Raw genomic sequence first — 23,660 nt, 5'->3', positions numbered from 1 at the left:
TCCGCTGCTGGAGATTGGGTGGGCTGTGATAGCCTGGCTGACAGATGACAGTGGACTAGATCTGGAAAAGTCGTGTGTGGGGGCCTCAATTCAAAGTAGGTGATGAGGATGACTGTTTCATTTTTTAAGCCAAAGCTCATCAGTACAAGCCTACATGTGACAGGAACACCCTTAGACAGTAGCAGGACAAGGAAGAATTAGACACAATGTCAGTACCCAAGGAATTCCCAGTCTACTGGTGGGGGGAGGTTGGACACAGATGAATACAATTGTGAAAAAGTCTAAGGTAATGGCAAAGACTATTTGCTTGGGCTCAAATCTTGGCTCTGCCACTTACCTTGGGTGAGTTACTTAGTTTCTCTGTGTCTCAGAGGCCTCACCTGTAAAAGATAACAGTAGAGATCTATTATCTTGTAACTCATGTTGTAAGGAGTAAACATGTTACTGCATATAAAGCAAAATAGTCTTACTAATGTTGGCTATTCTTTAAGTTGCAATTACTCTGTAATGGAATGGTGGAGCATTTGAGGAGTGACTTCCACTGTCTTAAGAGGGCTGGGAAAGTCTTCCAGAGGAGGCAGCCTTTGGCTGGTGATGGAGCTAGAACTCAGGGCACCGTGGGAGCCCCCAGGCCTATGCTCTTCATCTTTGCAGCAAAGTGCCTCCTCTGAAGGCAGAAGAAAGAGCTTCGGCCTCAACCCGGGACAAATACCTCTCCATTTCAGCTCAACATAGTAAATATTAGTAATGACGGCTGGATCCTCAGTCTTGTGATATTTTAGCAACTACCTGCCAAGTATGTGGGGTAAGGAGTAGAAAGAATAAGTGAGCTGAGTCCATCACAGGCAGGGTAAGAGGAAATCAAATGGAGCAGCAGGAAGTAGCCCTCTAAGTCACCTTGCTGAACCTCATGGTGATGGCATCTCCTCGACTTGCTAGCTGTATGAACACACCTGGCTGGTCAAGCTACTTAATTTCTCTGAGCTCAGTTCCATATTAACTTACCCCATTGAGTTTCTGCAAAGATTCTGTGAATGAAAGCACATTTAACACAATGCCTGTTCAGCAGAAAAGTACTATTATCATTCCCTGTGTTCATTTGATCTTCACCACAACCCTATGAGGTAGGTGGTATCATTGTGCCACTCTATTAAGCAAGAAATTGAGGCACCAAGCTATTGAAAAGCTCACCTAAGATCACCTAGACGGTTAGTGGCTGAACGATGGTTTAAACTCAAGTGGGCTGGCTCCAGCCCTGCCCTCTGCATATTCCCCACAGCCCTGTGCTTTGGAGGGCACCTATAGCTACATTTGCATGTCACATGCTAGAAATAGGGTAGATGCTTCTCAAGGATGTCCAGACCTCTCACTCACTATTGAGGAAGAAGTTCTTTCCTTCTGTTTGAGGGAATGGTGGGGCAGAGCCTACAGCTATGGTGACCCTTTGACAGGTGGGGCAGGTAGAGCAGGCGCAAGTGACTCACCAGAGAGCATTAGCCCTAGGATGCAGTAGGAATGCAACTGTTGCACTGATCTTGGCAGTTTTGCTTAGCGAACAGAACGATTTATTTGTCATTCATATTCTGCTTCCATAAAGGATTTAAGAAAGCGTACAATAAGTGACTAAACAGGTTACTGGAATAAAACTCACAAGTTAGAAACAATGTAAAAAGAGGAAAATACACACACACACACACACACACACACACACACACACACACACACAAAAACATGGGACGATACCAGCAAAGGACAAGGTGATTTGATTCTGTATCAGGTAGGAGAAAAGTACTAGAAAAGTATGAATACTAATATTTGTACTCAAAGTACTGCCAAAGGATGTTGAAAATCAGATTGTTTAACTCTAGATTGGTGAGTGCCACACCAAATATCTATGGGACAGATCTGGCTTATCTATGGTCTCTGACCTGGACTAGGCAGTTATTATTATGTTTTTAATGAGGTCTCACTCTGTTGCCCAGGCTGGAGTGCAGTGACATAATCATGGCTCACAGCAGCCTCAAACACCTGTTCAAGCAATCCCCTAGGAGGTTATTTTGACTGAACTCCACGCAAGCAAGGCAAAACTGGGAAATATGTGAAGTCATGTGGAGTCAAAGAAGTATACCAATTCTTTAAAAGAGAGCACGTTTTTCCTTATACCAAATTCTAAAATACTTATTTCTTTTAAAAGGAACTTAGAAATCATTCCATGGAACTCTTATAGAAGAAGGCAGAATTCATTATATACCACCTTGCTGAGAGCCTAGATCATGACATTGAAACCTGACTTTGGGTCTAGGATAGGCTGGGTTTATAGCTTTTTGGAGATGTCACTTGATAACTCAGGGATACCAAGAATACCCAGTTTGGTAGATAGATAGCATGTCCCTTCACCTTTTCCCATGAATATTCTTTCCCTTGGCCGGCTTTGCAAACAAAGTTGTGTTACTGACCTAGGAGTGTCTCATAGGACCTCAGTACTAAAGCTTTGTACCAGCCTGGCATCAGAGAAGTGCTAAAATGAAGCACCCATCAATCGAGAAGGGCAACAGATGTTGAAGCATATCAAATGTCAGTAAACAGCAAGCCCACAGAGACTGCTGAACTTGGCATCCTCATAGCAAAAATACCCTGGTGCCTTTAAGAGAGAATGCCGTGGACTTTTATAAACCACATTAAGTGATGTATTTTTTTCTCCATTTGGACAATTGCTACCCTATGAAATATTTTCCCTGAAAGATGGTCCGCTCTCCTCTATTTTTTTTTTTAATATCTACTTTTTTAAGGGCAAACTTAATGCTCACAGAGTGTTCTAGGCTCTCAGCCCTGGATATAGGTCTCCAGTAATTGAGAGGAGTTTCATGTTCAGCTTATCTAGTACCCTCTCTTTTACTATTAGCAGTATGATTCATATTATAAGTAATAAATCGGGCCATATTTCAATCCTGTAGCTGTGCACTAAATTAGACCCTTTACCTCTCTAAGCCTGCTTACTTATTTGTATAAAAATAAGACTATTAAGAGCACATACCTCATGCAATTGTTGTGAAAATTAAATGAGATGATATGTAGAAAGTATTTGGCACAGTTACTGCTATGAATAAACTCTCAATGAGAGGTATACAAAATTATAGTAATATTTATGATGATAACTATTATTACTATTAGCTGACTATAAATCACATGCTGTATTAATGCTTTACGTACATTACCGAAAGATGGGTGGGCTGGTCCTTTGCCTGCTTGCTCTCAGAGAGTGCTCCTTCCCCTGCTCTGCTGTGTATTACACTTCCTAGGCTCCCTTGCACCTGTCCTCTGGGCAGGCTTGGTCAATGGGAGATACCGTTGGGAGAATGACTGATGTGCAGGCAGAAGTCAGGTCTTTTCTCCTATTCACTATAGCAGCAGCTGCATCTTCTATCTGATTCCAGCTCCCAGGCTTTCTCAGGTCCCTGTTCTGGCCACTCAGCTTTTCTTTGGTTTCCGTTCTAGACTGACATTACCTGCTTCTGGCTCTGGTCACACCACTGCCTCCTGTCATCCCTTGATTCCTAAGAGGGGTAGCATCTGTCTGCTGTTGGTAACCGCTGTGTGGCTTCAACAACCTGTTTGGCTTCTAGTTGTCTTCTGTCACCAATAAAACTAATTTCCTTTTTATTATTATTATTTTATTTTGTGAGACACAGTCTCACTTTGTCGCCCAGGCTGGAGTGCAGTGGCGCGATCTTGGCTCACTGCAAGCTCTGCCTGCCGGGTTCACGCCATTCTCCTGCCTCAGCCTCCTGAGTAGCTGGGACCACAGGCGCCCGCCACCATGCCTAGCTAATTTTTTGTATTTTTTTTTTAATAGAGACGGGGTTTCACCATGTTAGCCAGGATTGTCTCGATCTCCTGACCTCATGATCCGCCCGTCTCGGCCTCCCAAAGTGCTGGGATTACAGGGGTGTGCCACCGCGGCCAGCTGAAACTAATTTCTTATATTTAATTCCTCCTGTTCAAAGACCTAGAGTAGTTTCAGCTACCCTGACTGGACTCTGACTGATATCGTTGCTTTTAAATACTAAAAGAAAAGGTAGTCCTTATAGAGAATTCACTTCTCCTCCTCTCCGTGTTGGAATGAGCCAAGCCAACTGGAAAAGGGATGGCCAGTTATCATGGAGAGAAATTCACTTTGACTAAAGCCCAAAAGACAATAAATTGACCTAAGCATCTTTGATGAATACTGCCTATACACCTAACTGAGTTTGGCATTGAGGCCAGAGCCTCAGGTAGCTTATCCCCTCTCTGAGGAGACAAAACTAGAGTCCAAGTCATAGCCAAGCACAGTACAAGATAGTGTCTAGTCAGAAGGAATAGGGACACCTCTTTCTTGAGCCAGAGCCCTGGACCATTCACTCTTCTAGATAAGTCACTATAATAGGTATGTGATTATTCTCATATGCCAAATGAGGAAATGGAGGCTCAGAGAGGGCAAGAGATTTGCCCAAAGTCACACTGCTATTAAGTAGTGGTCTTAGCAACTTAAGTCTGTATGTCCTAGAACTTATGTTTATTGGACTCACATCTGTTCCTCAAGGTTTTCTAAGCTTTTTGTCAGTTTCAAAGCAATATTAAGAAAACTGCAAACATAATTCATATTGCCCTGGTCTTGTAGAAATGACCTTACAGAAACAATATTCAGCCTTACTCACCTAATTCTCAGGACAGGTTTATGTGGAAAGTTTATTGTGTTCATTTTTTACAGATGAGAAAGCAGAATCAAAAAAGTAAAGGAACTTACCCAAGGTCACACCAAACGTTCATATTCAACCTGGAATTTGAATGCAAGTTTTTCTGTCCCCAGGCACATGCTCTTTCCACTTGGGGACATCTAAGAACTGGACCATATGTAGTATAGGACCAAGTGTTTTTTAGAATTTCTTTTCTTTTTTTTTTTTTTTTTGAGACGGAGTCTCACTCTGTCACCTAGGCTGGAATTCAGTAACGCAATCTTGGCTCACTGGAACCTCCACCTCCCTGGTTCAAGTGATTCTCCTATCTCAGCCTCCCAAGTAGCTGGGATTACAGGCGCCTGCCACCACACCTGGCTAATTTTTGTATTTTTAGTAGAGACAGGATTTCACCATATTGGCTAGGCTGGTCTCAAACTCCTGACCTCAGGTGATCTGCCCGTCTTGGCCTCCCAAAATGCTGGGATTATAGGCGTGAGCCACCTCATCCGGCCTAGACATTTTTTTAAAAGGTTGGGGAGCAAGGCCAGGTTCCGCATCTTCCAGGAACAGACAGTTGGGTTAGAGAAGTATATATAAAGTGACCTGAACCAGAGAGCGCCGTTGCATAAATCTACTCTCTGGTAGTGACTACCAGCAGGAAAGAGAAGCCTGGCTTTGTGTAAGAAATGGGGCTTGAAATGGGCTGGAGTGGAAACATTAACTTAGGACAGACAGAGAAGCAGCAGGAAAAGGACTTTTTAGATAGAGGTGCTGGTGAGAGCAAAGGAACAGATGCAGACAGAACGGAGATCAATGTTAACTCCTGGGAAGGGTCCCAGTTCAGGAGTGGTGAAAGAGAAAGTTGGAGAGAGAGGACCACAGTTGTTTACAGGTGGGGTTTTTAACCACAAACAGATCAGTTAGGAATTTGATCAGCAGTCTTGGTAGTACTTTTTGCTCAGTATTCCCTTAACCTTTAACTGTCTTTTAAAAAGATGTTGCAAGCTGGTAGTCTCACTTAAAAAAAAAAAAATTAAGTGCTTCTTAGATAATACTGCTTTCTGCTTAAGAAAAATAGCTTGTAAATTAGTTCAGCCTATGAGTAATAATAAAAGTTTATTACTCATCTCTCACAGTTTTGAAGAGTCTCTAAAATAGAAGGGAATACTCTTTAAATGCCCCTAAAATGCTATCCTCTTTCACTACAGTTCATTTGTGTATAGGGTGTTATAAAAGAACACATTTGAGAATTTCAGGATGGAGAAAGCACCTTCTGAAGCAATGTCATTGAGAGACGGGGAGCAAGCCGCTTTCCACCAGCTCAAAATCTACTCCCTCCTCCCTCCCCAGCCCCCTCCCTGACATCTTGGCCTAGAGAGGAGCCTGTGTGTTGGATAGAATTGATGGCAGTGAAATTCCTACCAAGCTGGCCCTTTCAGTTTCACCTGTCAGCATCTCTGATGAAGAGGGATCTTGACAAACCAGACTGGTTTGGATAATTGAACTACAGCAGTTGTCTTCATCTCAGTAAACTGACTAACCACTGCAGAGGCTGGAGGAGAAATTTATAGAAAATCCTAAAATGGAAATTGAAGCAAGCGTTTCAATGACTAGGAAACAACAGGCTTTAGTGAGTTTCCAGCATATTATAGTATGGTGGGGCGCTGGGACTCCTGTCTTCAAGGGGCCCCTAAAAGTGATAGAGGGGATTCATTTAGTATGTGCCAGCTGCCATTTAGGCACTTTTTGGTTATTAGCTCACTTAGTCCTCACAGCGGTCCAGTGAGATCCTGATATCAGTTGTACTTTGCACACAAGGAACCTGAATCGCCAAGAGGCCACACGCTTTCCCAAGGTTACATAGCTGGTAAGAGGTGAAGCTCAGATACAAACCCAGATTCTGACTCTGGTCTGTTCACTCTAAATACTGAAACCCATCTCTATAAAGCTCCTTTGGGAAACTCATCTTGGTCAGGCCCACCTCTATATGGCGCTACCCCCATGTGCCCATCTCTTGCACTGCCCTTAGATGTTGCCATATTTGCTGATCTCACTCAAATGTGAGCTTCCATATAAGGGTCCAAGTCTTACTCGTCCTTAGCCAGTAGTTGGTGCTGGATACATGTGTGTTGTACCAGACTGGAGGTGAAGTTTTACAGAGAATTTGTAATCTCCCTGAAGCTGGCTAAGAAGGCAGCCACCTGTGACTAGTTACACAGAAACCCAGGCACTTAAAGTAGTGGCACTGCTGGGGGTGGACTTAGATTTAAAGTCGCTAGCAGGTAAAATCTGACCTGTGTCTCCAGAAACAACTTTACTTGTGCACATTAGCTCTGACTCTAAACTGCTCCTTAACGGTTCTCACTTGCTCTAATTTTTCAAAGACTGACTCCCCAGTCATTAGAGTCTGTTCTATTACTAATAACTCAGTGTATGATCTGGAACAAGAGATCTACCTCTTTGGGCCACAGTTTCCTCATCTTTAAACTGAAAGAATCAGATTCTGGTTTTCAAAAATGTAAAGCAGTGGAACCTTTGGGAGGCCAATATATAAAACAGAAGGTGAACTGTGTCTCTGGCTTATCCATCACACCCTCTTTCCCCACTGCCTGGCAGCCTTGGAGGGTCTTTGCTGAACATAAGCACTGGACTAGATCTTTCCAAAGGAAATAACCCAAAATATTTAGAATGTTTAATAATGATATTTAGTAATTCAATAATAAAGTAACTTCAAAATAGCCTAGCCTACCGTGAGAAAAGCAGGTTGGAGGGCCCTCACCATGGGATCACTGTGCCTGTCTGTGTTACTGTCAAACATTGTGTGTTCCAGACAGGGAGGGGTGTCAGCTCAGCCTGATAATGTACAGTGGATTGGGGAAGCTAAAGCCTCTGGGCCTCATTCTCCTTGGCTGAAAACAGACTGCGTGTCATGGCACTGGTGAATTAGAAATTCTATCCAGCCACTCTTGGAGATTGATTTTCCGTCTGGGGATCTGACCTCTTGCTTCACTAGCAGAGGGGATCAGACTGTTCTGGGAGGAGTCAATGAGCTGGCCCTCAGAAAAGCCTTCCCTTTCTTTTTTGTTCTTTTATTTTCTTTTTTTTAACTGTATGTTTCAAAGGGAAAGTCTGATTACTTTGGGGACTTAACACTACCAGTCTGAATTCTTTTTGGTACTTAGAGCCTTGAGATATCCATACCACCCCCACATCCGTCCTTTGTGCTAGAAGATTACTGAAGATTTAATTCCATTTATGTCATTGGATTTGTAAAGAAAAAACCCTTTTGGATTCAAAGATGAAGGCCTCACTTACTTTATTTTTGTCATTTTCACAGACCCCTTATGCAAATGCCTCAAGAGTAAGAATCTTGCTCAAGTGATTTTTGTATCTCCAATGGCGAACACGCAGCCTGACGTAGAGTAGCTCCTTGGTAAATACGTGTTCATTCATTCAACAATACCCCCAAGGTACAATGATAAGCAAAATAACCATGGCCCTAATACTGATCACATCTGCAGTTGACTGAAAGAGACAGTTAAAAAGATAAGAACAAATAAATATATCTTGGGTTAAGTGCTATAAAGGAAAAGAACAGGTTCAATTGAAGGAAAAGTTAGAATTGTTGATACATGAATGAAAGTAACTGACCCGAATTTCCAACTCTAAATCTCTGTCTCATTTCACCTCTTTGTAAATAATCATTGCTATTATTTTAAATATCACAACCGCTGTCATTTCTTGTTTGCCCATAACTACATTCTAAATTCGGTGCTGACATCTTTGTATTTATTATATAAAATTCTCAAAATTACCCTGCCAGTTAGGCTTTCTTATCACTTATTCCAAATGAAAAAATAAGGTCCAGGGATTTGTTCATGATCGGAGAGCTAAGAAGCGTCAGAGATGAATTAACCCAAAGTTGGTCTGACAAAGCCTTTGTTTTAAGCAAATGGGGAGAAAAAAAATTCTCATTAACTCCAAAGATTATCATCAGGAGTCCAACAGGGTTCCCAATTTGGGAACTACTATATCATTATCATATGGCAAAAGGTCCACTATGTTAGATGAGAAGACAAGAAAAAAAGGGTAGGGGGAGAAACTTTGCTGTAGAGTGGGAGGGAAAAGAGGAAGATAGTCTTCTTGCATGGGCCGTCTTATCAACCGAGCAATAACAAACTATCACCATGGCAACAGGAAGTCTAATTGATGGCAGATGTTGAGCCACTTTAAAAGCCACGCCAACTGAATGCCAAGCTGATGCTGTCAACCTCTCTCCTCTGCCGCAGCTAGGCTAATCGTGCTGTGGTCATACTGGAGAGGCCCATCTTTCAAGGGTGGAACAAACTCTGGACTTGGCATCAGAAGACTTGCGTCTGAGCCCCACATCTGCCCATGCTAAGCTCTGTTGCCCTGAGCAAGTCAGTTCATCAAAAGTAGAAGATAGTTATCATTAATGTTATCATCATTATTACTACCAGTAGTGGGAACTCTCTGAAATTCAATTTCGCAGTCTGAAAGATTGATAATATTTGTGTAAGTATTGTCAGAAGATTTAAATTGAATAAAAGATGTGGAAGTGCTTAGTAAACTATAAAGTAATTCACAAATATAAGATATTATTAACACCAAGAGACAGTTTGATGTGCCAGAAAGAGCTTGCATCGGAATATGGATATGGCTACTTACAGACTGCTTCATCTGATGGATGCTTCATCTGACTGCTTCATCTGAATGCATCAATTATGTGCTCAGCCTCGGTTTTCTATCAGTAAAATTTATTAGTGTAAATCTGTAAAATATTCTACCCATCTTACAAACCTGTGGCTTAATTAACCTCTCTACACTTCAGTTACTCCTCTGTAAAATGGAGGTGGCACTGGCATCTCCCTCATAAGGTTGTTGTGATGATTAAGTAAGCTAACGCAGGGAGAACATTTAGAACGGTGCCTGGGACAGGCAGTGTGTCATACGTATTAATGGTGGTAATGGTAGTGGTGGTGGAGAAGGAGAAGAGGAAGGAGAAGAAGAGGAAGGAAGAGCAATTGAAAATCATATACGTGCATAGAACTGTGAAAGCTGGTGGTAATAGTAGTGGTGGTAGAGAAGGAGAAGGGGAAGGAGAAGAAGAGGAAGGAAGAGGAGGAGGAAGAGCAATTGAAGTCATATACGTTCACAGAACTGGGAAAGCTGGCCGGGCTTGGTGGGTCACACCTGTAATCCCAGCACTTTGGGAGGCTGAGGCCGGTAAATCCCTTGAGCCTAGGAGTTTGAGACCAGCCTGGGCAACATGGTGAAAACCTGTCTCTACAAAAAAATACAAAAATTAGCTGGATGTGGTGGTGTGTGCCTATAGTCTCAGCTACTTGGGAGACTGAGGTGGGAGGATTGCTTGAACCTGGGAGGCAGAAGTTGCAGTGAGCCAGTGTTATGCCACTGCACTCCAGCCTGGGCAACAGAGTGAGACCCTGTTTCAAAACAAACAAGCAAACAAAAAAAACTGAAAGCTCCATGTGATACAAGTGAGGACCTCCATAGTTAATGTCAAAATACTTTTGGTCAGTTCCTGGACTGGTTCATATGTCTATCAGTTTTCTCAAAGTTTCCATTGTCTACATAGCCTTTTTGTCATGCCCAGTATGCATGCCTGCTCTGATTCTTGGCTATGAAGTTTTCAATGGGAAAAGGAGAACCAGGACAAAGAATTGGTACAAACCATGAGAAATAATTTCTCAGAGATCAAGGTCTCTACAGGCTAGGATTTCTCAGAGTCTTCTTTGATACATTAAAAAGTATTTCTGGAAAAAACTTAGTTTGAAAACTGCTATGATGTTCAAGATAACTAGACATCTTTTTTTAAAGAGATGGGGTCTTACTATGTTGCTCAGGCTGTACTCTAACTTCTGTGCCCAAGAAATCCTCTGTCCTCAGTTTTCCAGGTAGCTGGGACTATGGATGCCCTTCACAGTACCCAGCTGTAACTAGGTGTCTTCATAGTAAGACATCTGTTAAGACTTTAAAATGTAAACATACATTGTGAATCTCTCAGTTTGGGTAGGCATATAGAGAATAGTGTTTCCCAGATTTACTTGATCGAAGAATTAGTTTTTCATGGAGCATCTTACTTTGCTAAAGTTTCAAGTACCAAAATTGGGAAATGTTGATGTAAGCCCATAGCCAAGACAATCAAGCATTAAGCACAGTACCACAAAACAGGTTTGAAAACTCCTACTAATCCTTCCATCAATTCATGTGTCTATTTAATAAATTAAAAGAGTTCTGTATGTGGCAGTGACTATGTGCTAGATGGTGAAGAAACAATGACAAGCAAGACTAGTATGTTCCCTACCCTCTCAGAGTTCTGGAGGGCCTACTGGGGAGAGGGAAAAGTTGCCCACCAATTTTACTGCAGTGACAAGTGAAAAGATGGAGAGGACAGGTGCCTTTACACTAGAAGCAGAGGCTTCTTACCCAACCTGGTGGGTCAAGGAGAGTTTCCCAGGGTAAATAACTTCTAAGTGGAGACTCAAAGGAGGAGTTACAGCTGTGCGACCCATAGGAACTTGCAGCACACTTGCCCATGCATTCCATGTTGTATCCTCATGGCAGCCTTTCTTGGTACATGCAATGAGAGTGGGAAAAGTTATTAAGTGGCCATTACCACCTAATGAGTTCCTACTCAATGAGTCAGGGACTGTGCTAGGCATCTTACAAATTTATTGTATTTAATCTTGACGGCAATGAGCAGTATCCTCAGTTTACAAATGAGAAGTTGAGGCTCATGGGAGATAAGTGGTTTCCCAATGCTGTACGTGTAGTTAGTACAAAGCCAGGACTTTCTGATCTGCCTGATTCCAAAGCCCATTACACTGTGGTTAGCCAGTGCTGAGCCTGGACCGTGGCTGGTTCATAACAGGGTTTTTACTAGTCAGAAATACTGGAGAGTAAGCAGAATGTCATGGATTCTTCCTTAAGCTAATTGTATTCTTCTTAAATGACTTATATTATCCTGAGATGTCCGTCTCCCAACCATTTGATGTAGAAAATCCTGTGAGTTTTTTTCATGTATATATTACTTGTCAGAGAAAACTTTGAGCTTCTTCTTGGCAAAATAAAAACTTTCTATCCATATGTCAGTGTCCCAAGTCATTTTGGAAGTGTTGCCATCTATGAAATCTAAAAATCATGGAAGTTCTGTGCATGCAACTTTCTAGAACATATTCATTCTAAAAGTGAGAGAAATATGAACCAGTACATTGCTGTGAGTTCTGCTGGTTCAAAATTGGATGAGTTGCTGAATTCCATGGGCACCAGCAGCCAAAAATGGAGATAAAGTAAGATCAAGTGGCATTTTCCAAAATGTACACACACACCACCAGTGACATTCAGGCATTCTACATAGTGGTTTACAGATATTCTTTCTCTAATGGTTAAATATTCATTTTAATAGATACTAGAAAAAATGTACCTAGCATTAAACCTGGGTTTTCATGAACATTTTTCCCTAGCTTGAGACAATTTTAAAAAGAAAAGTTTTTTCCCAGAATTTACAAAAATATTTTATGACTAATCAATACTATAGATAGTACTTGGGAAAAGAAAATAATTGTGAAGATAGGACCTGAATTACTAAAGCATATGAAATAGTATGATAATGTGTATAAAAGTCCCTCATGCATAAAAGTCCCCAGTAAATGCTTTCTTCCTTCCTGAGTCACATGGTGAGCAAGTGGCAGGGGCCCAGGACTAAACCTCATAGCATCAGACTCTCAGTCTAGTGCTCCTTCCAAGACACCCTTCAATTGTCTTCTTTCTTTTTTTTTTTTTTCTTTTTTTTTTTTTGAGACGGAGGCTCGCTCTGTTGCCCAGGCTGGAGTGCAGTGGTGCGATCTCCACTCACTGCAAGCTCCGCCTCCCAGGTTCACGCCATTCTCCTGCCTCAGCCTCCTGAGTGGCTGGGACTACAGGCGCCCACCACCGTGCCTGGCTAATTTTTGTATTTTTAGTAGAGACGGGGTGTCACCATGTTAGCCAGGGTGGTCTCGATCTCCTGACCTCGTGATCCGCCTGTCTCGGCCTCCCAAAGTGCTGGGATTACAGGCGTGAGCCACCACGCCCAACCAATTGTCTTCTTTCTGTCTGCCTACCTTATACTGTGTCCTTCATCTCTCTGTCTAGCCCCCAGGAAAAGTGCAGCAAGTGCAGGTATTTCTGAAATGACGAGTGCCTCACAGAAAGGATCTGATGAGTGTTAGTAATAAGCAATGTGTGCCTAAGAGTGTAGACACTATTAGCATTTGGAAAAATAGGAATCTGAACTGAGAGCTGGAAGGGCCCTTAGAGATTATCCCACACAAACCCTCTTTTTACAGATGAGGAAGTTGAGACCCAGAAAGGGGAAGTGCTTTGTGCATGGCCAGAGAGCTCATTGCTGATCAAACCAGGATGAGCATCCTTATGAAACATGCAAATGTAAAATTACATGTGGGAAAAAAAAAAAAAAAAACCCTCTACCTCCAGATATCCTGCTTTCCAGAAAAGTGGCGAGAAGTACCACAAAAATACCTTTACTTCCAAAAATTTGAAAATGTTGAAGGTCATGCTTCATATTGTGCCAGGCAAGAGAACATTGTACATAATTGTAAATCACCACTGGAGGAGGTGGTCCTGGTTGTATTCTTTTGTTTGTTTGTTTGTAACACACATAACATAAAATTGATCATCTTAACCATTTTTAAGTGTACAGTTTAGTGGTATTAAGTTCATTCACATTATTGTGCAATCATCACCACCATCCATCTCCAGAACTCTTTTCATCTTGCAAAACTGAAACTGTACCAGTTAAACAATAACTCTGCATTGCCCCTCCCCCAGCGCCTGTCAACCACCATTCTACTTTCTGTCTCTGTAAATTTAACTACTCTCTAGATACCTCATATAAGTGGAATCATACGGCATTTGTCTTTTGTTGACCGGCTAATTGCACTTAGCATAATGTTCTCGAGGTTTATCCATGCTGTAGCATGTATCAGAATTTCCTTCCTTCTTGGTTGTATTCTTAATGCAACATAGCTTGTTCTCTGTGGTCTGCTGATTATAACCATCATCTCTGTGAAGACTTTGGCGTGCTTAACATTTTTGGGACTTCTTTCCAGTGGGGCAAATAGATAGCTCAGTTGTGGACGATAGCAGCAATGGGAAGAGGTATTTGAGAAGAAATCAGACTCTCTTCTTCCAGTCTTTTGCAAGTAGGTGACAAGAGGTAAACAGAATTGCATGCTGTGCCCCTCCACATCACCCCCTATTTTCTTTGTTTCTTCTGTCCAAGTCTTCAGTCAGTCACAGAGAAGAAATGAGAGTTGAAGATTTTAAAAGTGGATTTTCAAATAAGACAGCCTTGGGTTCCAGTCCTACCTCTGAAATTTACTAATATGTGATCTTGGGTAACGTGATTAAACTCTTTGAGCCTTAGTTCTGTAATCTGGACATAGAGATAATAATACTTTTATCAAAAAAAAATGCCTGTTTTTTCCTTCTGAGTGATGAGATGCTTTCTGTATTTTTTCTGGATTTAAACATAGTTTCCAAAGTTAAAATATTACTACCACTACTATAACCTGTCCCATTGGGTTGTTTAGAAATGTAATGTGATATGTGACATTTTGGCTTCTCTGAGATGTCTTGTTCCAGCCCAAAGATTATTAGGGAACCTCATGTCATTTGAAAGGAGAGAAAGCTGATTTATTGATAATGTTCTGCATGTCATATGTATCATTTCTTTCTCATCAAAAACACTGAGTAGAACTCTATTATGGTAGTTGGTCCTTCACTTCATAATTTTCTATTTTCCCAGCTAGGCAGAACCATGCCCACCCCCCCAGTTCCCACCCCTTGGTTAGTACCTAGCATTATGCCCAGAAAAACTACAGATGCTTCTTCCCACTCCCCCGCAACCCCCACACTCCCGTTACCAAAGTGTTTCTATAATGCTCTGGGAATCAGTCAGCATCTCAATTCCCCCATGGTCTTATGGTTAAACATACCATTCATTCGACCTCTCCACTGTGACAAAGAAGGAAGCCTGGGTGTAGAAACTGATTTCAGCTCCCCTCTGAAGTTGGGTTTCTCTCTTTGCTGACCACTTGGGAATTTTTTTTTCTTGCTTCTGACCCACCTCTCCCCTTCCTTTTGATAAACAGGACAGCTGTCCCCAAAGGGTTGAATCCATTACCTTTCACCAGAGTTGAGTTCATTTTCCATTTCATGTTTCTGCTTAAAGAGAAAGCCCTTTAAAAGCGCTGAGCATACACTGAGCGTGTGTACTTAATTTTTAATATGTGTGTGCCCACACCTAAGAGAACAGAGAACCTTAAATAATAATGAAACTGAATTGTACATGTTGTATGTTTTATGTGGCACTGATTCCTAAATATGCTCTTAGCAGCCAGGTATTATTTAATACATCCCCATTAATCAAACTGCCAAATCTAAATGAAAACCATGTTTAAATATGTTTAATAAGATTATAGCTTTTAGTTGAGTATCAAACTAACATAGCTACATTTTTCCTTCCAGCCAGCCCTCATTTACTGTCTTACATTTTTACTCTGAAAGCTAGTTCTTTTGTACTATCAAGTCAATCTTGATTATAAAACAGGTTATACCACAAACTCTTAGTATCATGAGCTTCAGCTGAGTCCTTCATTGTAAAGGTCAGGAGAAAGAACAGTTCTGAGATTTTTCTTTCTGGCTAAAAAAATGATATTTTTCTTCTTCTTGGGGTGAGTCTTTGAGTTTAAAAGGAAATTAAAAATTCTGTTAGAGATACTAAATTGTTTGTAGCGTCTGTATTAAATGATGTCTGCCTTTTGCGCAGTTATTGAAAGTGTTTCATACTAAAGGTACTTTTTCTTTTTGATGGTTCAGGCTTCTGTTAGTTTTGCAATAGTGCCACCTCGGGGCTCTAGAGAACATTGCATGGGCTGCTAAAATCTCTTTCAAAAACAATCCCTCTGCTCTTTTGACATGAATAGAAAAAGTATTTGTGGGTCATTGGGACTGATGGAGAAAGAAGGTACATGGTACCCTGGGCGAGGTACGTTTCCAGTTCTACTTTCCAGGCTTCCAATCTGCAAACAAAAAAAGGAGGTAAATAAAAAGAGGTTTTTTTGAAAAAATAAAGAACTAGCCAAACTTGGAGTAACATATAGTATTCTAGCAGATTTTTTAAGTTATTAATAAAACAACATCGTATTTATTAACGTGTTTAATTCCTGTTCGTATTTGCAACAGTTTGCCTGCTATTCTCACCTTTGTAACAGGCATGTCCTGCGGTGATTGCAGAGAAGTGATGACTGCTTTGACTTGCTGTCCTGTGGGAATGTCTTGCTTCTTACATCTCCAATTCTTCTGTTTGCCTTGTACAATATTCTATATCCATATTCACCCTTATAAAGTTGTCATTCAGACTTTTTGTCTATTTGTTCTCTCCACTGATACCATTATTTCTTCTAGCTTCTCAGAGCCCTTACATTTTCTCCATGTTTATATGTCTTGAAACTTTTAAATTCTTGATCAAAGCAATCATAAATGTATCTATTACAAACACATTAAAATTATTTGATTATATAAAAACTGACAAACAATTCTTATAAAACTTTTTGTACTACATCAAGTTCAAAATAGGTGGCACATGTTTAACTTTGTACACTGTAGAAATTCTAAGATTCATTTCAAAAAGAAAAAGCAAATACAGTGCACAGCAATGCATATAATTCTTATAGACCAGTGTTACCTATCTGTCATATCTCTCTGTAAATAATGATGGTGACAATGACGATAGGCAACGTTTATTGATGTTTTTTATATGCCAAGCTCTGTTCTAACCACTTTGCATGAATTAACTCAGTCACCATGGGACAGGAACTGTTATTATCCCAATTTTACCCACATTCACGGAATGCTTCTGTGTTCCAACAAGGAAACTTCAACAAAGGAGCGCATGAGCTTATCATAGGTTGTGTGCAGTAAGAGTTTATATTGTTAGTTTTTCCTTGAACTGCTTGGGAGTCAGTGTCACTTTGCTTAGCCCCATTAGCCTGCCCTCCCTTTGGAGTGTGCAGGTCTCCTTTACTGTCTGATACCTGTGTTCTTTCCTCACTGAGTGTCTCTAGCTTTGTCTAGCAACACCTGCCCTCACAGAACTTACATTCAGGTGGGAAGATGCTAAGAAACAGCAATCACAACAAGTAACATTGATTTCAGGTGGCAAGAAATGTTATGAAAGAAAGCAAAGTGATATCAGGGAGCAAAAATGGAATGACAGACTGGGTGTGAATGGCTGACTGTGTGAGCAGGAGAGAGGCCCTCCTGAGGAAGGGGTGTTCATGGTGAGTCCCAAATGACAGAGAGGACAGCAAGTGCAAAGGCCCTGGAGTGGGAATGAATTGAACTTGTGTGAAGAAAAGCAAAAAGAGCAGGGAGGCTGGAATATGTTGAGTAAGGAGAATACTGTGGGGCTCATGTTTCTTTCCTTTCTCTGTTCCCAGCACTCTTGTGTTTTCTGTCTCAGACTCTGGTTTCACTGAACTCAAAGAAATGATTTGGAATTGCAAAATCCTGAGATGTCATCCACCGGGAGTGTTGTGGATAGGGGGACACATGCAAGAGAATTGGCCTAAGAAAGCTTATACCCTGAGTATCTTCCATATATACCCATAGCCCCACACATTTTTATCTTGCAAAGTCAGATAAGATGAACATAAGACAGAAGTGGAATCCCAGCACAGTTCATCCTCAGTGCCCCACAACACTGAACAGACCTTGGATATCATACTTCACACAAGTATGGTGACTTTTTTGTGTGTCTGCCTCTCCACTAGACTGGAAATTGACTGAGGACAGAGCTTATGTCATAATCTTTCTTCAGTCATTTTTCTTTCTTGCGTTCATTTTATCAGTAAATGCTTGAGTGCCATCTATGTGCCAACCACTTGTACTAGGCCCATCTATCTCTACTTGGATAAAATTCTAAGCAAGAAAGATACAGTCCCTGCTCTCAAGTTTCTAACAGTATTGCAGAAGAGAAATACCATAAAATAGCATAATACAGTGTGCTAAGCCTCAGCTTTGGGGAGACAGAGAAAATGTTCCAAAGGAAGTGACAGTTGAGTCCAGTCAGGATTTGGAAGTGTAAATAAAAGTGAGTGTGTGTCTGCCTGTGTGTGTGTTTGGAGAGGGGTATGTATGTGTAGAGGGCCTGAAATAGGAGAGAGTGTGTGCAGAATTTTAAACCTTGGGAACAAAGGATTCATGAACTCAGAGGTGAACTCAATTGTGTACTGGATGAAAATGTGAATGAATGAGTACATGAACGTATAAATGAATGAATCAGTGAGTGATTTTTTCCCACATGTTACAGAGGCAGCTCATGAAATGGAGGTTGTATTAGTCTGTTTTCACACTGCTATAAAGATACTACCTGAGACTGGGTAGTTTAAAAACAAAAAGGGTTTAACTGACTCACTGTTTTGCATGGCTGAGGAGGCCTCAGGGAACTTACAGTTACGGCGGAGGGTGAAGGGGAAGCAGGCACTTTCTTCACAAGGCGGTAGGAGAGAGAGCGTAGGGGAAAGTGCCACATTAAAACATCAGCTCTCGTGAGAACTCCCTCACTATCATGAGAACAGCATAGTGGAAACAGCCCCCATGATCCAATCACCTCTCACCAGGTTCCTCCCTCAGCACGTGGGGATTTCAATTTGAGGTGAGATTTGGATGGGGAGACAGAGCCAAACTATCTCAGAGGTATAAAGCCAAAAGGTATTTTAATTAATTCACCCTGAGAAATCACTATTCCACATTCTGCCCATTATTTCCATGTAGGCAGACTCGTATGGAGACCTATATCTTTATCAAAAATGTGCTTGTCAAGTAGATTAGTCAGTGACTTATTGGGAGAAAAGGCCAGGCATTCGTCTTATTCTAGGGAGGGCTTTATCAGTGGAACTGCGTATAGCTGATAGCCAACATTTCTCTTTATCCTGAACATTGCTTAGATGAGAACTATGGGGTAAAAAATGAGTGAAAAAATAAGTTAAAATGTCAAGGGTGTGCATAGAAGAGAGAGAGGCTGTTAATGTAATGTGGTCTAGACGCCAGAGGTGGAAAGCCGCTTTGGAAAGTAGGGACCAGATTCTAGTCTTTGCTGTACCACTCTCTTGTTGTGTGACATTGAGCAACTAGCCATCCTCAAACCTAGTAAAGTGGAACTATGCCAGGCAATGTCTAAATTTAGTCTCTATCAGCTCTAGAATTTTGTGTTCATCTTAGTTATACCTGCTGAGGAGGGAGAAGTATTGAATGTATATGGGCACCAGGTGGGCAGCTTCTTCATAGTCCGTGGATGACAGCTCTGTCCTGGGGCACTCGCTCCTCCAGAGTACCTTAAGAAGTACCTTAAGAAGCTGTCCTTATCTGCTATACCCTTGGAAGGGTTCTGGCTGTTAACCACCTTTGTTGGATACACTGCTGCTATTCTCCTTCCCCACTTATGTCTGTTATTCTAAAGTGGTCTGAGAAGTTGGCTATTCCTGATGTTGCCTTTTCTTATACTCCACATAGGAAGCCTCTGCTCAGAGGGTTATTTGTAAAAATTAATGAGATACATGTAAAGCAGCCAGAACAGTATCTGGCACATGATAAATACAAAGAATGTTTGTTACTATTTGTCACAATTATTCCTGCAGCCCTTCATTGCTGCCTTTCTTCTTCAGGTATTTTCTGCCTTGTTCTCCAACAAGCACAAGGGATACAGGGGTAAATAGGATACCATCTCTGTCCTGAGGGTTCTGTCCAGTCCTATTTACTGAGTGTCTTCCATGTGCCAGGCACTAAGGTTAAATCATTGAGCCTCCACCACAATCCATTGCAATACTCATTATACCCATTTCATCTTCGAGGAAACTGCAACCCAGAACAGAAAAGTCGTGTGACATTCCCAGCATCACACGATTAGTAACTGGCAAATTTGGAATTGGAGCTCCAATCTCACAGACTCCAAATCCAGTGTTCTTTCCACCTTGTCACCCAGCTACCACAAGGCTGCCATTGCACGGTTTTGAAAGGAAAAAGAAGCAGCAGTGCATGATGGGAGTCAGCATAATGGGAAATAAACTCTCCTTTCCTGGGCATCTACTTCCAACTTGCAGAAGAATAGGAAGGCTAGTCTTGTGAGCCCAGCTCCCAGCAGTCCTTGCTTTAGCCCATCTGAAAAGGATCTGTCTTTAAAAGCAAGGAGCCAGAAAAAATAATTCATACTAAAAACAAACTCTGTCATGAGTCATTTGACTTTGCTTTCCCCTGAACACATAGTTTATGTCTTGGGTGAGCTAAGGCTAAAGGAACATCTGATATGTTTTAGGCTAGCAGAGCCATTATTTAAGGAGCTTCACATCCAGTGTGTGCCCACTGGACCCTATGGTTTAAATCAAGGCTTCTGCTTATGGGGCCTGACAATTTGTTATTTTTGTTGTAGTTGTATTGGAGTGTGATTGTGTACATGTTTTATCAAGATGACAAGAATTGCTCTGGTTCATGATTCAGAAGTTCTCAGGCTGTTGAACTAGCCTACGCAGTAGTTACTCTGAGTATGCGCGCTAGACAGGAATGTGTATATGTGCACATATGTTCAGATGTATGAGCACTTACAGAAACAGAAGAGAATGAGATAAAGGCAGATTCCGGCTGAGCATCTTACCATTCTTATCAGCAGAAGAGCAAGCCCAGCCCTGGGGCTGGGTCAGAGGATTTCTCAATCCTGGTTGAACAGCAGATAACCCTGAGCACAAAGCAAGTGTTTCTGTCTCTGTTGCCAACTTGCTTTTCTTTAGATACTTGAAAAATGACAGGAATACACTTACTTTGTAAAAGCACGAACAATGGAATATAGAGCAAAAGTGAAAGGCACAAACCTCCCCTGATCCCAAAAATAATCACTATTATGCATTTTGTATGCCTGTCTTACTTTTTTGATGTATTCACAGACATATATATACACATATACAGATCATATAGTAGAGATTGTATAATAGGATACTATACTATTTAAATAGTAGAGGATGAAAAAGAGATCAACTTTTTTATCTACAAGATACTTTGGAATATATTAATACATATAAAGCTGCCCCATGATAACAGTAATTCCAGAATCTGCATATATAAAAAACTGTTTAACCAATGTGTTGATAGACCTTTAGGTAGTTTCTAGTGTTTAGCTATTAAAAACGGAGACACAAAGATCATTGTTGGTGTAGTTCTTTATATACAAATACGAGGATTTCTTTTGGAGAAATACAAAAAAAGTGGAATTTCTAGTGGAAGGATTTGTGCATTTAAAATTTTGTTAGCTGTGGCCAAAATGTCCTCCAAAAAAGCTGTCCCAATTCGTATTCCTGCCAATGATGTCCCTGTGCCTTTGCCAATGCTGGATATTGTCAGTTGTTTAATATTTTTGCCAATTTGGGGGCAGAAAATGACTGCTCATTGTTCTTTTCCTTGGCCTTTCCCATTACTAGTAAGAATGAACATTCTCTTTATACCCATCAAGTACTTTTCTGTTAATGGCCTATTAATATCTTTTCTTCATTTTCCTATAGGGTTGTCTTTTCCTCATTGATTTAGAGGAGTTCTTTATCTACTCTATATACCAATTCTTTATCTGTCATTACATACTGAAGACATCCTTATAGTATGTCTCTTCTCATCTACCTTTGCTTACAATATCTGGTACCGGAGTTTTAAAATGTCATAAACTTTTATCCGTGAATCTCTTTTTGACATCAGAATTTCTTAGAAATATTCCCTTTAAACTATTTCTTTTCTTGAAGCACTGTTTTTCAGACTGATAATGTTTTAGACTTTTATGTGCCCAAGAGTAAACTATGGACTGAGGAGGTGAGTGTTTTACCCAAGGCAAAGCTGAGATCAGAACACACCAGGCCGGCAGGTCTCTGTGTTTGTTAGACATTCTTAGTAATTTTATCATTAATTATGGGAAAATTGTAAAACTCCATCGGGATCAGCCACAGGCAAATGAGATGCAGCAAGGAGCTAGATGCTGGGCACGCAGCCTGAAATCATTTGAGCATTGAATCATACCCAGCTTCCTCTACTTACCACTTGACTTTGAGACATAACTTCGCTACTCTGAGCCTTAGTTTATTTCTCTGTAGAATGGAGCTGATCACAACTTCAAATGGATATTGTGAGGTTTCACATTGTTTCAGCACATGGTATCTGCTCAATACATGTTTGCTTTTGCCTTTTCTGGTTAAATACCTTTTTTTCCCCTGGACCTTTGAATGCAACTGGTCATCTAAAACTATTGGCTTCCATCTCTTCTGAGGAATTTTGTAGCCAAATGGTAGAGGCATATCTAGCTTGAGAGTCTGAGGCAATTTCCTGATGATACATCTCAGTGGGCCTAAAGGAAACGAAACACCTACACCATTGCTCAATGCTGGAAAATTCTCCACAGTGGCCGACCCCTTTAGGAGGAGGGAAGTCAGTGCTCTGGGGAACAGCTCCTGTCTACGTGGGTGGAGAGTTCTTTCTTCAAGCATTGGTAGATTGTAAACTCACTGAGCCTCCTGCCTACACAGGAATAAATTGCCCCTGCCTTTGAGATCATCCCTTTTTCTCCTCACCTCAAGCTGGCATCCTTCTCTCCTTAAGGCAACACAGCACTAGAGGCTGACTGCCCAACCTCTTGAGCCAGACTGCCTGGAGTTAAAACCCAGCTCTGCCACTCTTTACTTGTGAGGCCTGGAGCAAGTTTCTTAATTAATCTCTGCCTCTGTTTCCCTGGCTGTAAGATGAGAGTGCTAATGTTATCTACCTCGTAGAGTTGTTACATGGGTCACTATTTATAAAGTACTTGGCACATAGTACAGTATTCAGGGAGCTACTAATAAATCATGTATGGTATCTGAATTTGGGCTCCTCATTTCACAGCCAATTGACTTTGGATAATATGCTTACTCTAAGCTGAGCTCTCTAATTTGTAAAATGAGTATGAAAATATCTACTTCATGGGACTGCTGGACAAGTCAAATGGGATAATGTATGTAATCATTATAGGTACTCAAGAAAGAAGTGGTAGCTACTCTGGTGATGAGTATCAAAAAAGACAGGAATGAATATGCAGAGACTACCCAAATTCTCGAAAGCCAAGAGACTAGTAGAATGTGGCCTCCACACTCTTAGCCCTGTGACCTTAGACCTGACCTCTTCAACATTCAGTTTCCTAATCTGTAGAATTTCATTGATAATGGTGCCTACCTCTAGGTTCATTATGAAGAAGCAATAATAATAAATTGGGTTCATAGAAAGTACTTAATACAATTTATTATTATCATTACCTGTATCCCCTATCCATTTAAGGGAAGATTCCTGTTTGCAGTCAGGGTCCCTGGGCAGAAGTGATGACAGCACAGGCAGAGCCCTGCACCCTCTGCCCTCTCCAACTCTGGGGAGTCTGTAGCACAAGGTAAGAAAGAGAATCAAATCTAAGGAAGGGAAATTGAGATCAAAGCCTGATTTCTATGGATCAGGCCAAAATGATTGAAGGAGAGAGAGATACACAACTAAGGATGTCCATCAGGATTTATCTGCAGCAGTGTGTCTCATTTTAATTCTTAAAACAGTTTTGTCAGATAGGTACTATTATTTCCAGTTTTGCCTAATGAAACTGAAAGCTGGAGAGGTTAAGTGACTCGCCTAAGGTCAGATAGCTAAAAAGTAGAAAAACTGGGATTTGAGCCCAAGTCTGTCCAACTCTAAGTCCCTAATGATATGCTTTTAATACATGCCTTGCCTCTGCTGGGAATGACTCAGAGGCCAAGCTGTAGGAGGAGGGGGAGAGAAGGATGACTGTGTTTCTCAGGG

General features: G+C 41.2%; 1 protein-coding gene and 1 long non-coding RNA gene across 19 annotated transcripts in view; one reads left to right on the top strand and one right to left on the bottom strand.

Moving 5' to 3' along the window:
* The window catches only part of LOC105495149 (FGGY carbohydrate kinase domain containing), a 440,526-nt gene that overhangs the window by 361,232 nt on the left and 55,634 nt on the right, over positions 1-23,660 (top strand). The gene's annotated exons all lie outside the window — the stretch shown is intronic.
* Positions 14,674-23,660, bottom strand: part of LOC139362053 (uncharacterized) — a 31,970-nt gene continuing 22,983 nt past the window's right edge. Inside the window, exons 2-3 of the long non-coding RNA XR_011620339.1 lie at positions 16,026-23,250; positions 14,674-15,844 (exon numbers count right to left, since the gene is read on the bottom strand). This is a non-coding gene — a long non-coding RNA (uncharacterized lncRNA). The remainder of the gene's footprint in view (positions 15,845-16,025; positions 23,251-23,660) is intronic.

Source organism: Macaca nemestrina, chromosome 1 (genome assembly GCF_043159975.1).
Source record: "Macaca nemestrina isolate mMacNem1 chromosome 1, mMacNem.hap1, whole genome shotgun sequence".
Classification (NCBI taxonomy): Eukaryota; Metazoa; Chordata; class Mammalia; order Primates; family Cercopithecidae; genus Macaca; species Macaca nemestrina.
Note: the sequence above shows the minus strand (reverse complement) of the source record. Positions and strands in the feature narration are given on the sequence as shown.